This window comes from Sus scrofa, chromosome 7 (genome assembly GCF_054392235.1).
Source record: "Sus scrofa isolate SSC_HxYL_T2T_F1_AM1 chromosome 7, Sscrofa_HxYL_maternal_Yorkshire_Landrace_v2.0, whole genome shotgun sequence".
NCBI classification, from domain to species: domain Eukaryota; kingdom Metazoa; phylum Chordata; class Mammalia; order Artiodactyla; family Suidae; genus Sus; species Sus scrofa.
Genome location: NC_139389.1, coordinates 132,192,729 through 132,207,745, shown reverse-complemented (window position 1 = coordinate 132,207,745; position 15,017 = coordinate 132,192,729). Strand labels below are relative to the sequence as shown.

General features: G+C 52.7%; 1 protein-coding gene across 3 annotated transcripts in view; it reads left to right on the top strand.

Moving 5' to 3' along the window:
- DEGS2 (delta 4-desaturase, sphingolipid 2) overlaps window positions 1-15,017 on the top strand; it is a 74,934-nt gene that overhangs the window by 25,967 nt on the left and 33,950 nt on the right. For 2 of the 3 annotated variants that reach the window (XM_021099703.2, XM_084970189.1), the window contains exon 2: window positions 12,527-12,581. The gene's annotated coding sequence lies outside the window, so the exon portion shown is untranslated. Of the gene's footprint in view, window positions 1-12,526; window positions 14,735-15,017 lie in introns of all 3 variants that reach the window. The other variant, XM_084970187.1, reaches the window with a different exon arrangement.

The window sequence follows — 15,017 nt, the reverse complement described above, 5'->3', positions numbered from 1 at the left end:
TATGGGCTCTCCTGACGACCCCTGCCCCACCCTCAGGGGCCAAACCCCGACCACCCCCACCCCCACCCCCGAGACCTTTGACCTTTTTTTTGCCACGCATCCCTGAGGCAGTTTGTTGTTTGGTTTTTTTAGGGCCACACCCCCGGCATATGGAAGTTCCTGGGCTAGGGGTCGAATCGGAGCTGCAGCTGATGGCCTACACCACAGCCACAGTAATGTGGGATCCAAGGCACAGCTCGGGCAATGCCAGATCCTTAACCCACAGAGTGAAGCCAGGGATTGAACCCACATCCTCATGGATTCTAGAGAGTTTCTTTCTTTTTTTTTTTTCTTGTCTTTTTGCTATTTCTTGTGCCGCTCCCGCGGCATATGGAGGTTCCCAGGCTAGGGGTGGAATCAGAGCTGTAGCCATTGGCCTACGCCAGAGCCACAGCAACGTGGGATCTGAGCCGAGTCTGCAACCTACACCACAGATCATGGCAACACCAGATTGTTAACCCACTGAGCAAGGCCAGGGATCGAACCCACAACCTCATGGTTCCTAGTCGGATTCGTTAACCACTGCGCTACGATGGGAACTCCTCTAGTTTCTTAACCCACGGAATCACAACAGGAACTCCAAGTTTTGTGGGGATTTTTGGCTGCCCCAAGGCGTATTGGAATTCCCAGGCCTGGGATCAGATCCCAGCCACAACTTTTTTTTTTCATCTTTTATTTCCAGGGCCACACACACAGCATATGGATGTTCCCAGGCTAGGGGTCTAATCGGAGCTACAGCCACCAGCCTACGACACAGCCACGGCAACGTGGGATCCGAGCCACGTCTGCGACCTACACCACAGCCACGGCAATGCCTGGTCCTTCACCCACTGAGCAAGGCTAGGGATCGAACCTGCAACCTCATCGTTCCTAGTCGGATTCGTTAACCACTGCGCCACGACAGGAACTCCCCAGCCGCAACTTTAACCAATGCTGTAGCTGTGGCAGTGCTGGATCCTCTAACCCTCTGCGCCAGGCCAGGGGTTGAACCTGCATCCTGTTGCTGCAGAGATGCTATTGATCTTGTTGTGCCATAGTGGGAACTCCCTGAGGCAGGGCAGTATTTTTAAATGAATAGCTGGAGGAAACCAATTATATAGAAAAACAATAAAAATTTTAAGCACATGTACAAAGCAGTAGTGTCTTTTTTTTTTTTTTTTTTGCCGTTCCCACAGCATGTGGAAATTCCTGGGGCCAGGGATCACACCTGTGCCAGAGCAGTAATTATACAGGATCCTTAACCCACTGAGCTGCCAGGGAACTCCCAATGTAGTAGTGTCTTTATTAGCACATTAAATAACAGGGCCACACCTGTGGCACATGGCCGTTCCCAGGCTAGGGATCCAATCAAAGTTGCAGCTGCTGGCTTACACCACAGCTTATGGCAAGGCCATGACCCTTAACCCACTGAGCGAGGCCAGGGATTGAACCCCCATGCTCATGGATACTAGTCGGGTTCCTTACTTCTGAGCTAAGATAGGAACTCCAAATTCTCTCTACTTTTGTGTATGTCTGAAAGTACTCACAATAAAAAAAATTAAACTTACTTGAACCATTCAGCAGGTATTTATCACTGAATAGCTGCATTTATTGAACACCTGCTGTGCGCCAGGCTCAGGAGGTCATTTTATCTTCACACCAGGCCTGAGGAGACAGGGCCTGTTACAGGTCTCAGAGAACTAGAGGTGAGGAGTTCCTGTCATGGCGCAGTGGAAATGAATCCAACTAGGAGCCATGAGGTTGCAGGTTCGATCCCTGGCCTCTCCCAGTGGGTTAAGGATCCGGTGTTGCCGTGAGCTGTGGTGTAGGTCACAGACGCGGCTTGGATCTGGTGTTGCTGTGGCTGTGGTGTAGGCCGGTGGCAACAGCTCCGATTCCACCCCTAGCCTGGGAACTTCCACATGCCTTGGTGCGGTCCTGAAAAGACAAAAAAGAAACTAGAGGTGTGTGGTCACACTGAGAGGACGGGGCAGGGCAAAGGGTGTAGGGGTGTCAAGGTAACAGCTAAATCCCTCTTTCATTAGATTGTACCTGGAAGTGAAAAGTCAGTCGCTGTCACTGACACATATAAAGGTGAGAGCTGGAAGAAACAGGCAGAGAACACAAATGGCTGAGGGGGGACCCAGGTGTCAGATATTGCCAATTTTTTTCATTATAAGCCTTGTAGTTCTATTTGTCCTTTAAAAATGTGTATCTGTTATTAATTTTATTGAAAATAAAAGGTGGAGTTCCCATCGTGGCTCAGTGGTTAACAAATCCGACCAGGAACTATGAGGTTGTGGGTTCCATCCCTGGCCTTGCTCAGTGGGTTAAGGATCCAGTGTTGTCGTGAGCTGTGGTGTAGGTCGCAGATGCGGCTCCAATCTGGCGTTGCTGTGGCTATGGTGTAGGCCGGCAGCAAGAGCTCTGATTCCACCCCTAGCCTGGGAACCTCCATATGCCACGGGTGCGGCCCTCAAAAAACAAAGTCAGAAAAAGAAAAGTTAAAGTAAAAAAAGAAGAAAGCAGATGATCAGTAAGGTGAACTTGGCCAAGGTCACACAGGATTCAGAGCGAAGCGAGTTCAGACCTGAGACCAAGGTGGGCCCTGCAGCCCAACCGGGCCTGATGCTAGGCGTGGGCAGAAGGCCATCTGGCCAGAGAGCCCAGACTCTGATGTCGAAGACGGATTATTTTCACTATCAGATGTTACTGTTGTTCGGGCCTATAAGGTTAATATCAACGAGCTGTTTATGAACCTGAATGGCCCTTTTCACTTATCTGACCTTGCGGACTGGGTTGCGGAAATTCAAGCCCCAGCTCAGTACCCGCAAGTCAGCAGAGTGCTAAGTAGACTGCATTGTTTTGCAAGCACAATGCTGAGCTATTCTCCCAGGGCACAAATGTGTCAGGCAGAAGGCTGGGTTTGAACTCAGCATCTGCAGTGCTGGGGCCAAGGCTGAGCACGACCGACCGGAGTCCGCAAAGTAGAGACTTCTTGACCACGTGATGGAGGCGGGGCTGGGTTACTTGGGAGAAGAGGGCAGCAGCGTAGGCAAAGTCCCAGGAGCCTTGATCTGGGAGTTGGAACGGGTCTGCGTAGCTGGAGAATGGGGTGAGGGGAAGTGGAGGGAAGGGCAGACTAGGTACCAGGCACATGCTGGGTAAAAGCCTAGGGCAGCAGAGAGCAGGTGGCAGAAGGCCAGAGTGGCTGGAGCGGAGGTGCCTGCGCGAAGGACGAGGCCAGGGGAGAGGCTGGGAAGCTGCAGGGCTCGGAGCCGCAGGGCCTCCGGGCCTAGAAAGGATTTACGTTTTTATCCCAAAACAGCCAGTTCGGAGTTTCAAAACCTCGCTCCGGCCACTGAGTGGGGAAGGGAGCCGGAAGCAGCAGCTCTCGGGCGCCTGGGCCCAAAGTCCGGCGGGGTAGGGGGCCGGCGAGGGGCGAGGCCCTGCCCCTGGCCTGTGCTTCGGGGCGGGGCTGACAGCCTTATAGCCCCGCCTTCCTCCCCCGCTGGTTGGCCCAGGGCGGGAGCACCTGACCCGGGAGGGCCAATCCCCGTGCTGGCAGGAAGCTCCGCCAGGGTGATCCTCCCCGCCCTGCTGCGCAGCGAGGCGCGGATAGAGGCGGCTGCAAAGCGCGGCTCGCCCCGCGGAGACGCACGTATAGGGGCGGGTGGCAGGTTGACAATTAGCCGTTTCCCGGACGTCCATTGGGCCAAATGGCCAAGGGTTTTTTTTTTCCACAAACGATCAATTTCTACGGACTGCCTATGTCGTGTGCGTTCGCCGAGGTCGTCCAGCGTCCTGCGTCGTCTGGGCAGTGACTGTTTCTCCAGTAGTCCCACCTGGCTCTGCTGAGCCAGAGTTCCAAGCCTCTGAGCGTGGGAGGGGGGTCTGCGGGAACCCGTCTCCTCCCCCCAGCACTCCCCCTACCCCTTTGTGAAGTTCGGCCTTCTCAGTCCCAGCCTTCCTTGGAGACCGGGCAGGGGGACTCCCTGGCGCTCCATAGGGCTCTGCGCTTTGCTCTGGGCCTGGGAGAATCGTTATTTGCGAATGTTTCAACTGGAGGGCAGAGGCCCCCTCCCCAGCCAGGGCGCCTGGCTCATTGGGGGCCCATCAGGGCGAAGTAAAGGAGTGAAGTTGGCTCACCCTCAGCTGCCTGGGAGGAGATGCACATGGGGAGGCCTCTGCCAGGAAGTGACCTCTGGCCTCTTCCAGCCCCCAACCTGTACAAGTCCAGATGGGGACTGGCCTCCGGGGGTGGGGGTGGGGGAGGGGTGGAAGGAATCGTTTCTTGGAAAGCACCCAAAGGAGCATCTTTGCATCCAGTATTAAACCCAGGAAAATGGCTCGCAATTTAGCATCAAAGGTATGGAAAGCAAAATGCAAAGTGTAGGGTAATCAGACTCTCCGAGAGAGCGTCAGGTCCTGCTACAGAGGGCACTCACCCTCCACTCACCCTCCATGCGAGCAACGGCATTGCCAAAACTCCAAGGGACATGAAATTGAACCTAACTGATTTGTCTTGTTTTGTCCTCTCTCCACTCCCCTGAAAGGTAAGCTAAAGGTGTCCAGTGGGCAATTTCTTTTTTGTTTTGTTTTGTTTTTGTTTTTTTTTTTGGCTGACCGAAAGTAGATGGAGTTCTCTGGCCAGGGATCAGATCCAAATCATAGCTTCGACCTAAGCAACATCTGCAGCAAAGGAGGATCCTTTAACCCACTATGCAGGGTGGGGATGGAACCTGCACCCCATTGCTCCCAACACGCTGTGGATCCCACTGCAGCCACAGCGGGAACTCCCCATTATCATTTTCTTTAGTGTATTTTATTCCTTTTCTTGACTAGATCAAGTACTGGTATCTACTTTCAATGTATTTTATTTTATTTTATTTTGTTTTATTTTATTGTCTTATTGTCTTTTTGTCTTTTCTAGGGCTGCACCTGCCACATATGGAGGTTCCCAGGTTAGGGGTCCAACTGGAGCTGTAGCCGCCAGCTTATGCCAGAGCCACAGCAATGAAGGATCCGAGCCGCATCTGAAACCTATACCACAGCTCACAGCAATGCCTTAACCCACTGAGTGAGGCCAGGGATTGAACTTGCAACCTCATGGTAGCTAGTTGGATTCATTAACCACTGAGCCACAACAGGAACTCCTCGATTTTTTTTTTTTAACTTTTTTTTTTTTTGTCTTTTGTCTTTTTTGTTGTTGTTGTTGTTGTTATTGTTGCTACTTCTTGGGCCGCTCCCATGGCATATGGAGGTTCCCAGGCTAGGGGTTGAATCAGAGCTGTAGCCACCGGCCTACACCAGAGCCACAGCAACGCAGGATCCGAGCCGCGTCTGCAACCTACACCACAGCTCACGGCAATGCCGGATCGTTAACCCACTGAGCAAGGGCAGGGATTGAACCCGCAACCTCATGGTTCCTAGTCGGATTCGTTAACCACTGTGCCACGACGGGAACTCCTTTTTTTAACTTTTTAGGGCCACACCTACAGCATGTAGAAGTTCCTGGGCTAGGGGACAAATCAGAGTTGCAGCTGCCAGCCTACGAGACAGCCATATTTGCGACTTATGCCCCAGCTTGAAGCAGTGCCAGATCCTTAACCCACTGAGCAAGATCAGGGGTTAAACCTGCATTCTCATGGATACTGGTTGGGTTCTTAACCTGCTGAGCCACAACTAGAGCTCCTTTTCCATTTTTAAAACAGAGGAGTTCCCAGAGTTCCCGTCGTGGCTCAATGGTTAACAAATCCAACTAGGAACCATGAGGTTGCGGGTTCAAAATCTGGCCTGGCTCAGTGGGTTAAGGATCTGGCATTGCCGTGAGCTGTGGTGTAAGTCGCAGACGCAGCTCAGACCTGGCGCTGCTGTGGCTCTGGCGTAGGCCGGAGGCTAGCGCTCGGATTAGACCCCTAGCCTGGGAACCTCCGTATGCCACATGGGCGACCCTAGAAAAAACAAACAAACAAAAAAAAGGCATCTCTACTTTTATTTGAATTAGTTCTACTGTTTTTTTCTTCTTCATTTTACACTTTTATCTTTAATTTCTATCCTTCTGTTTCTATTGGGGTTTTGTTGATGGTGTTTTTTACTGCTGGCTTGGGTTGATACTTATTTCATTAATTTCCATTTGCCCTTATTAATATAAGTATTTAAAGCTATATACTTCCATCTGAGGACTGCTTTAGCTGTTTACCTTAGGTTCTGATATGCAATGTTTCAGTTAGGATTGTTTTCTACATATTCTGAAATTTCTTATTAATTAATTAATTAATTTATTTGTTTATTCTTTTGCTTTTTAGGGCCACACCAGCGGCATATGGAAGTTCCCAGGCTAGGGGTTGAATCAGAGCTACAGCTTCTGGCCTACACCACAGCCACAGAAATTCAGGATCCAAGCCACATCTGCAACCTACGAGACCACTCATGGCAGAGCCAGATCCCCGACCCACTGAGATCAAACTCGCATCCTCATGGATACTAGTCAGATTTGTTTCCACTGCACCACAGCAGGAACTCCCTACACATTCTCATATTTCAACTTGATTTCTTTTTATTTTCTAACCCCAAAGCAATTTATGGGGTTTTAAAATTTATTGGGAATAACATCTTTTGGTTTTGTAGTTTGGTTATTAATTTCTAGTTTGATTTACATTGTGATTAGAGAATGCTGTCTATTCTTTTTTTCTTTTTAGGGCTGCACCTGCAGCATATGGAAGTTCCCAGGCTAGGGGTCGAATCAGAGCTGTAGCTGCCCGCCTACACCACAGCCACAGCAGTGCCAGATACGAGCTGCGTCTTTAACCTACACCACAGCTCACAGCAACGCCAGATCCTTAACCCACTAAGCGAGGCCAGGGATCGAACCCACAACCTCATGGTTCCTAGTTGAATTCATTCCTGCTGCGCCACAGCGGGAACTCCAGGAGTAGTCTGTTTTTAGGGTAGAGTTGGATATAAATTAAATCTATCTCAATAATTATATTATTTTCTTCTCAAATTATACATAATTTTTGTCCACATAACTGTGAGAGATGAATTAAAAATTCCTACTACTGATGGGCTTTTTATTCTCTCGCCTTGTGTTTCTTCCATTGTGCGAATGTGGATACTGTTTTATGTGATGCAGATTTTTTTTTTTTTTTTTTTTGTCTTTTAGGGCCACACCCGTGGCATACATAGGTTCCCTGGCTAGGGGTCAAACTGGAGCTGTAGCCGCCAGGCTACGCCAGAGCCACAGCAACTCGGGATCCAAGCTGCGTCTGTGACCTACACCCTAACTCATGGCAATGCCAGATCCTTAACCCACTGAGCAAGGCCAAAGATCGAACCTGCAGCGTCATGGATGCTAGTCAGATTTGTTAACTGCTGAGCCACAATGGGAACTCTAACGATACCATTTTAAATAAAAACAAACATCAGGATAGATACACCAGTTTTTATCATATGCATGTGTGGATAAATAGATATATAGATAGATAATATATCATGCTAAGATATCATTGGTTTTAAGATCCTCCACTGATGTGGTAACAGCTTTTTTTGTTTTTTTTTTTTTTAGGGCCACAACCATGTTGTAGGGAGGTTCCCAGGCTAGGGGTCCAATCGGAACTACAGCTGCCAGCCTACACCACAGCCACAGCCATGCTAGATCCAGGCCGTGTCTTCAATCTTCACCACAGCTCATGGCAACACTGGATCCTTAACCTACTGAGAGAGGCCAGGGATTGAACCCACATCCTCATGGATCCTCATTGGGTTCATTACTGCTGAGCCACAACGGGAAGTCCAGTAACAGCTTTTTGAACAAAAGCAAAACCCTGCCCCATGCCACGATGCCCATAGAGGGTGGCAGTGGCCACGCCTGAGATGGAATTCGAAGGCAGCTTGGTTTTCTTCCCTCTGAGCCCTGCATCCCCGCCTGGGGCTGACAGAGTCCCTGTCCTCCTTTGGGCTGATGGGAGGAGGCGTCTGGTGTCATTGCCCGTGACTGCAACTGTGAGTGTCTCAGCAGGAGCCACCAGGGTGGAGAGGCTCCGGTTGTGTCACCCTGGATGCTGGCACCCAAGTGTCCATGCTGGGGCGGTTGGGGTGGGTGGCGGGTGGGGGCAGATGTCAGATCTGCCCCGCCTGGATGCTCTTCTTTCTCCAACCTCCTTTGTGAATCTGGGCATGGCTGACCCTAGCTGGAAAGCAAATCCTGACAGATAGCACCGTATTAAAGTCTTCTAGAAGTTTCTCAGGACCCTAGCATGGCCTGGTACCAACCTGCTGAGCCTCCTGTAGCGCCTGTGCACCAGCCGTCCCAGGGCAGCCCATCCTGCCCGCATCTCGTACTTGCTTCCCTCTGAGATTTTGCTGCTGCTGTTTCTAACACCTGGGCTGCCATCCTTCATCGGTTTTTTGTTTTTAATTTTATGGTCGCACCCACAGCTTATGGAAGTTCCCAAGCCAGGAATTGAATCTGAGCTACAGCTGTGACCTACGCTGCAGCTATGGCAACACCGGATCCCTTAGCCCACTGCATTAGGCCAGGGGTGGAACCAGCACCTCCACAGCAACCCAAATTGATGCAGTTGAATTCTTTTTTTTTTTTTTTTTTTTTTGCTTTTTAGGGCTGCACTCTGCAGCCTATGGAAGTTCCCAGGCTAGGGGTCACATTGGAGCTGCAGCTGCTGGCCTTTGCCATAGCCACAGCCACGCCAGATCCAAGCCGGGTCTGTGCCCTACACCACAGCTCACAGCAACGCTGGATCCTCCAGACACTGAGCGAGGCCAGGGATTGAACCTGCAACCTCATGGGTGCTAGTTGGGTTTGTCACCGATGAGCCAGGATAGGAGCTCGCATTCAGCTTGTTTTTAATACAAGAATGTGACCTGAGTCGACTTACTGTTGAAAACTGCTGAAGGTGGAAATAGGACAGCAGAGATTGCTAAGGAGGTCATTTTACCGGTCGTTTGATCCGAGGTTTGACGGTTTATACATGCCCCTGGCGGGGTACTGAAGTCCCTTCAGCCTGGTGGCTTCTGTCATCCCTTGCGGGTCATCGGCCTTGCCTCTCCGTGGCTCCTAGGTTCACCAAGTGGGTGCACCTGCTTCTTATCTGGCCTTGGGCCTAGGATTCTGCTCTTGTCCCTGTGTCCTGGGGTAAAAACCCAGGATGTGGGACATGCACGGCGCCCCCGGGCTTGGTCTTGAAGGAAGACACATTTCCTCATCCTGCTCCAGAGCCCCCAGGAGAAAATCCCTGGGCTGGTGTCTTAGCCCAGAGCTCCTGGGGGCGGCTTCGCACTGGTCCCAAACTCATTCCCAGAAGGACAGGCCGTGCCAGTTCTTCTCAGCATCCTGCCCACAAAGGAGAAACTGAGGCTGGACGTGCAGGCTGAGTCTTCGTTTAGTGAGTGGCTGAGGAATGCACTCGGCCAGCACCTATTAGGCAACTACTGTGTAGGCTCTGAGGACCTAGAGCTAAGCTGACCTGTCCAGACCAAGGAGAACCACAGTCCAGGGAGGGGTCTGGGAAAGCTTCACCAAAGGATTGGCTTTTGGGAGCTCCTGCTGTGGCACAACAGGATTGGCAGTGTCTTGGGAATGCTGGTATGTGGGTTCAATCCCCAGCCTGGCACAGTGGGTTATGGATCCAGCGTTGCCACACCTGTGGCTTAGTTATTAGTGGCTTAGTTATTAGTCATGCTATTTATTTATTTATTTTGTCTTTTGAGGGCTGCACCTTCGGCATATGGAGGGTCCCAGGCTAGGGGTCTGCCGGCCTAGGCCACAGCCGCAGCAATGCCAGATCCAAGCCGCATCTGCGACCTACATACACCACAGTTCCTGGCAACGTCGGATCCTTAATCTGCTGAGCGAGGCCAGGGATCAAACCTGCAACCTCTTGGTTACTACAGATTTGTTTCCGCTGTGCCACAACGGGAACTCCCAGTCATGCTTTCTGCTCTCACCTCCTGGATCAGGCTGTAACTGCACCCCACCCTTGGAGGGGGCGAACTTGGCTTTTTCTGGCAGGGCCAACAAGAGGCTACCTCTCCTGGTTCAATCATCGACTTGCTGGATACATTTGTTTCCTGCTGGATACATTTGTTTGCTTCACTGTCTCAGTTTAAGTCCCCTCTGCTCACTGTAGAAGTGGGGGTTGTCCCTGATCCAGCCCCTCAGGAGCTGGCCCCAGGAGCAGGGACCCAAGAGGAAATGTTGAAGGAGGATTTGCTTTTTTTTTTGGCTTTTTGGCTTTTTGGCTTTTTGCCATTTTTTGGGCCGCTCCGCGGCATATGGAGGTTCCCAGGCTAGGGGTCGAATCGGAGCTGTAGCTGCCAGTCTACACCAGAGCCACAGCAACGTGGGATCCGAGCCGCATCTGCGACCTACACCACAGCTCACGGCAACGCCGGATTGTTAACCCCCTGAGCAAGGGTGGGGATCGAACCTGCAACCTCATGGTTCCTAGTCAGATTCATTAACCACTGCACCACGACGGGAACTCCAGGAGGATTTGCTTTTTATTTTGGTCTTTCGAGGGCCGCACCCGAGGCACATGGAGGTTCCCAGGGGTCAAATCAGAGCTGTAGCCACCAGCCCACAGGAACGTGGGATCTGAGCTGAGTCTTTGACCTACACTACAGCTCACGGCAATGCAGGATCCTTAACCCACTGAGTGAGGAGGCCAGGGATTGAACCTGTGTCTTCATGGATGCTAGTCAGATTCAATTCCGCTGAGCCACGATGGGAACTCCAGGATTCACTCTTGAATGGATTTGTTTTCCAAGACTTCTAATGGCCCCTCTTGGAGTGCGTGTCATTGCCTCCTTTCCCCCCACAGCTGCAGGGGTCCCTCCTAGACGTCTGTAGCCCCAGCCGGCTCGCTCCTTCCCGCGGCCACTGCCCCAAAGGAAACACCCCCCCACCCCAATCCCCGCATTGCTTAGGCCCTGTGATTCTGCCCTCTAGGGCCCTCTTATCTCGCTGGAGGGGTGGGATGGGGCCCCTCCAGCTGCCTGCGCTCCGGTTCTCACCCGCTGCAAGGAGGGGAGGGAGTGCGGGGGTGGGGGGGGGCGCTGGGGGGTGTTTGGGACGGCTGGTTCAAGCACAGGTGCTCGGCTGGGCAGGCGGTTGCACCTGCCTCGGGGGCTAGGCTGCCCGTATGGTCTGGGATTCCGGACCATTGGTTGGGGCTCACGGGGGCATCCAGGGCGGGGAGAGGAAACCAGCCAAAGCGAGGGGCCATCGGGACCCAGCAAGGACTGGGGATGCTGATGGCCCTCTCAGCCAGCAGGGGGCGTGTGGGCCAGGTCTTGGGGGCAGAGGAGGGCGAGCCCCAGCGATGCTGGCCCAGAAGTGGCGGCTAATTTTAAATCATTCAGTTAGATGGCAACTGAAAGAAAAATGCAAAACCTGAAAGTTGAGGCTTATGTTTTATTTGGTGACTACCGAGCACTGTAGCCTGGGAGGTAGCTCAGCGCTTCTCAGACAGGTCTGGGGAGCTGTTCCAAAGAGGGAAGAAAGGGGCAGGATACGCAGGAGTTTTTGCTGAAAAAAAAAAAAAAAAAATCCCCCTATAGTTGAACATCAAAAGATGACTGCTAATTACAAAAACCAGGCGTCTCAAGTTAATGATTTTAGTGCTTTTCTGTGGTACTAAAGGAAGATGGGAGAGTCTGGGCTCCTTAAAATCGTTTCTTTGATCTGCATCTTAACTGCCTAGTGTCAGCATCCACGCCCCCCTCCCTCATCCCAAATTCCCCTCAGGGCACACAGTAGTGGGGGGCTGCAGGGGCTGATGGCTCGATGGCATTCTTTTAAAGGATCTAGGCTTGTAAAACTCGAACTGGGCAGAAGCATTAAAATAACAGCCCTGGGAATTCCTGCTGTGGCGGAAGGGGATTCTGGGATTCCTGATGTGGCAGAAGGGTTGTCTTTACACCGGACGCAGGTTCGAGCCTGGCCCAGCACAATGGGCTAAAGGAGCAGGTGTTGCTGCTTGGTCCCACAGCCTCTCCCCCCAGAAGTAATCTCTGCCCCCTCTTCTTTGGGAGCACCCTTCCAAGGACTTCTCCAGAGCATTTGCTTAGGCAGGGACACACGCTCACACACACAGAGCAAGATGCCACACACACAGATGCACTCACAGTCACACGGACACACAGACACAGGGGGGCGCGCAGATACATGGGAACATTTTTTTTTTTCTCCCTTTTTGGTCGCCCCACAGCATATGGAGCTCCTGGGCCAGGGATCAGATCCGAACCAAAGTTGCTACATGGGCTGCAGCGGGGGAAACGCCGGATCCTTCACCCTCTATGCCGGACTGGGGATCCAACCTGCATCCCAGCAGCACAGAGATACTGCCATCCCCTTGTGCCACAGTGGGAATTCCCGCACATGGGAACCCTTGTGACACGTAAAGAGCTTCGTCACCATACTCTGGTGTAGGTGTCTTTAGGCAGACACAGCTCTGGTGGTGAATCTGCGTACATTTTATTTTTACAGGTTTTGCGGAAGAAACCCTGCCGCCTTTTCTGGCCCGCCTCCTGCATTTCAACAGGTATTTCACGTTTCCATCCCATCTTCCGCGCTGTGGGTGAGGCCAGCTGATACGTGCAAAGTGGCCGCGTCTGTGCTCTCCAGGGCTGATGACACACTGCCAGGGCTGTTGTGCTGGTGGTGATGGGGTGTGGTGTCCCCTGCCGCTTGGGATTCCGTAAGTTGCCCAGGGGGTGAGGGCAAAGCCAAGGAGCAGAGAAGTCAGAAGCCAGTGGCTGGACGGGGGCCCACCCTTGACCTTCTTGTCTGAGGACTTTGGGACTCTTGCGATTTGCATGGGCCACGAATATTAGCCCAGGAAAATCAACCATGTTAAGCGGAAAATAAACCCCAGAGAGACCCCCTAAGGGCAGGGCTCTCCCACACCCGGGCGTTTGGGTGTCTCTGAACACGTGGGGCCTGTGGACCTGCAGGTGCACCATTACCATTGCCCCCCATTCTGTTGAATTCTGGGGAGGTCTCCTCTTCAAAGTCACTGTACCCCCATGCAGGGGGACCCTAGCCCCAACAGAGTTCCCAGGAGCCCTGACTGGTTGACACTGATTTCCATGGTGTGTCTGTGTGTGTGTGTGTGTGTGTGTTGTGCGGGGAAGCTGAGCTTCCTGCCATCCTGCCAGCATCTCCCCCACCTGTCTCCTCCATCCACGGACCGGCTCCAGGTCCCCAGCTCAGGTGTTTCCAGTGAGCAGAGCTGGCAGAGGAGGCAGGTAGAGGCCTCACACCCTGAACAAGATCCAAGCTTCCGAACATGGCTCTGTAGGCCGTCAGGTCCAGAGCAGGCCCTGAGCAGGTGAACCTTGACAGGCCCCCTAGACAGGTGTGGACGGACACGGGAGAGGACGGAGCTTGCCATGTGCCAGCCCCTGTGCGTGGCTACCACACTCTCACACCGGGCCTGGGCTGGGGATTGGGCCCTGGAGACCTAGAACCTTCCAGAACTTTGAATTGGAAGCCCCAGTCCCATGGAGCAAGCCAGATAGGCCAGGGGCTGGAACTCTGGCCTCCCTTCCTGCTGAGCCTCTGACGCCTCCACCGCCAAATGGGAGAGGGGGCGCCCTGCTGACTGTTGGCCCAAGAGAGGTGCTGGTGTCGTCTGGAGAAGGGTCTGACTTCTGGCTCGGAGTTGGCTCCTGCCCATGACCCCACCTCCCATGCTCTGAACATCCACCACTCACACCCGATTGCGTCCGTGTGTGGTTAAGACGCTCCCCACTGCCGAGTCAGGGCGGGTTTCTCCAGTTGGTTTTTTTGTTTGTTTGTTTTTTAGGGCCATACTTGCAGCATATGGAGGTTTCCAGGCTGGGGTCAAATCAGAGCTGCAGCTGCCGGCCTACACCAGAGCCACAGCCACAGCCACGCCAGATCTGAGCTGCATCTGCAACTTACACCACAGCTCATGGCAACGCCAGATCCTTAACCCACTGAGCGAGGCCAGGGATTGAACCCGCGTCCTCATGGACACTAGTCAGTTTTGTTACCGCAGAGCCACAATGGGACTCTCTCTCCGGTTGACTTTAATTTTCTCCTTAAGCCATATATTTGAAAATGACTTAATCAAAGGAGTCAGGAATTAAATAACACATGCTCTGGGGCTGGCCAAGGGCCCCCGAGGCTTCCACCAATCCTGTCAGCAGCCCAGTTCTCCCAGCTGACAAGTGTCCTTGACTGAGGGCCTACTATGTGCCAGGCGAGCTCTTGGGTGCCGCTCACACAGGCTCCTGCTTACAACCACCCTGGGAATTAGAGTAACTGTCTCCACTTTACAGTTGGCCTGGGTGGGAACCCAGGCCCGGGGGGCGAGATGGCTCATCCAAGGTCACCCACCAGCAGTGAGCAGCAGAGCTGCCATCCCAGCTGGGTCTGTGTCTCGAGGCTGTGCTGCCGCTGGGGCAGAACGGGAAAGACAGTGATCTGATCGTGGAGGCAGTTGTTACGGCGTGACAGGCCGGTAAATCGAGAGACGTGTTGTTGGGGAAGAAAGAGGGAGTTTACTCAGAAAGCCAGCTGACCGAGAAAATGGTCGACAGGTGTCCTGAGAAGCGTCTTCTCTGAGCTGGAATTCAGGCTGTGTCTACACTGAGGCGGGAGAGGAGGAGTCTGGGTTCAGGCCAGGATGTGTTTGTTTGTTTCTTTTTTTTTTTTTTGCTTTTTAGGGCCACACCCACGGCATATGGAGGTTCCCAGGCTAGGAGTCTGATTGGAGCTACAGCTGCCACCCTAACCCCCAGCCACAGCCATGCAGGATCCGAGCCACATCTGTGACCCACACCACAGCTCACAGCAATGCTGGATCCTTAACCCACTGATGGAGGCCAGGAATCAAACCCACAACCTCATGGCTCCTAGTTGGATTCGTTTCCGCTGTGCCACAAGGGAGCTCGGAGGATGTGTTTGGTTCTTCCTGCTGCAGCAGTTCACAGGTGGGCCGGGTCAGGGT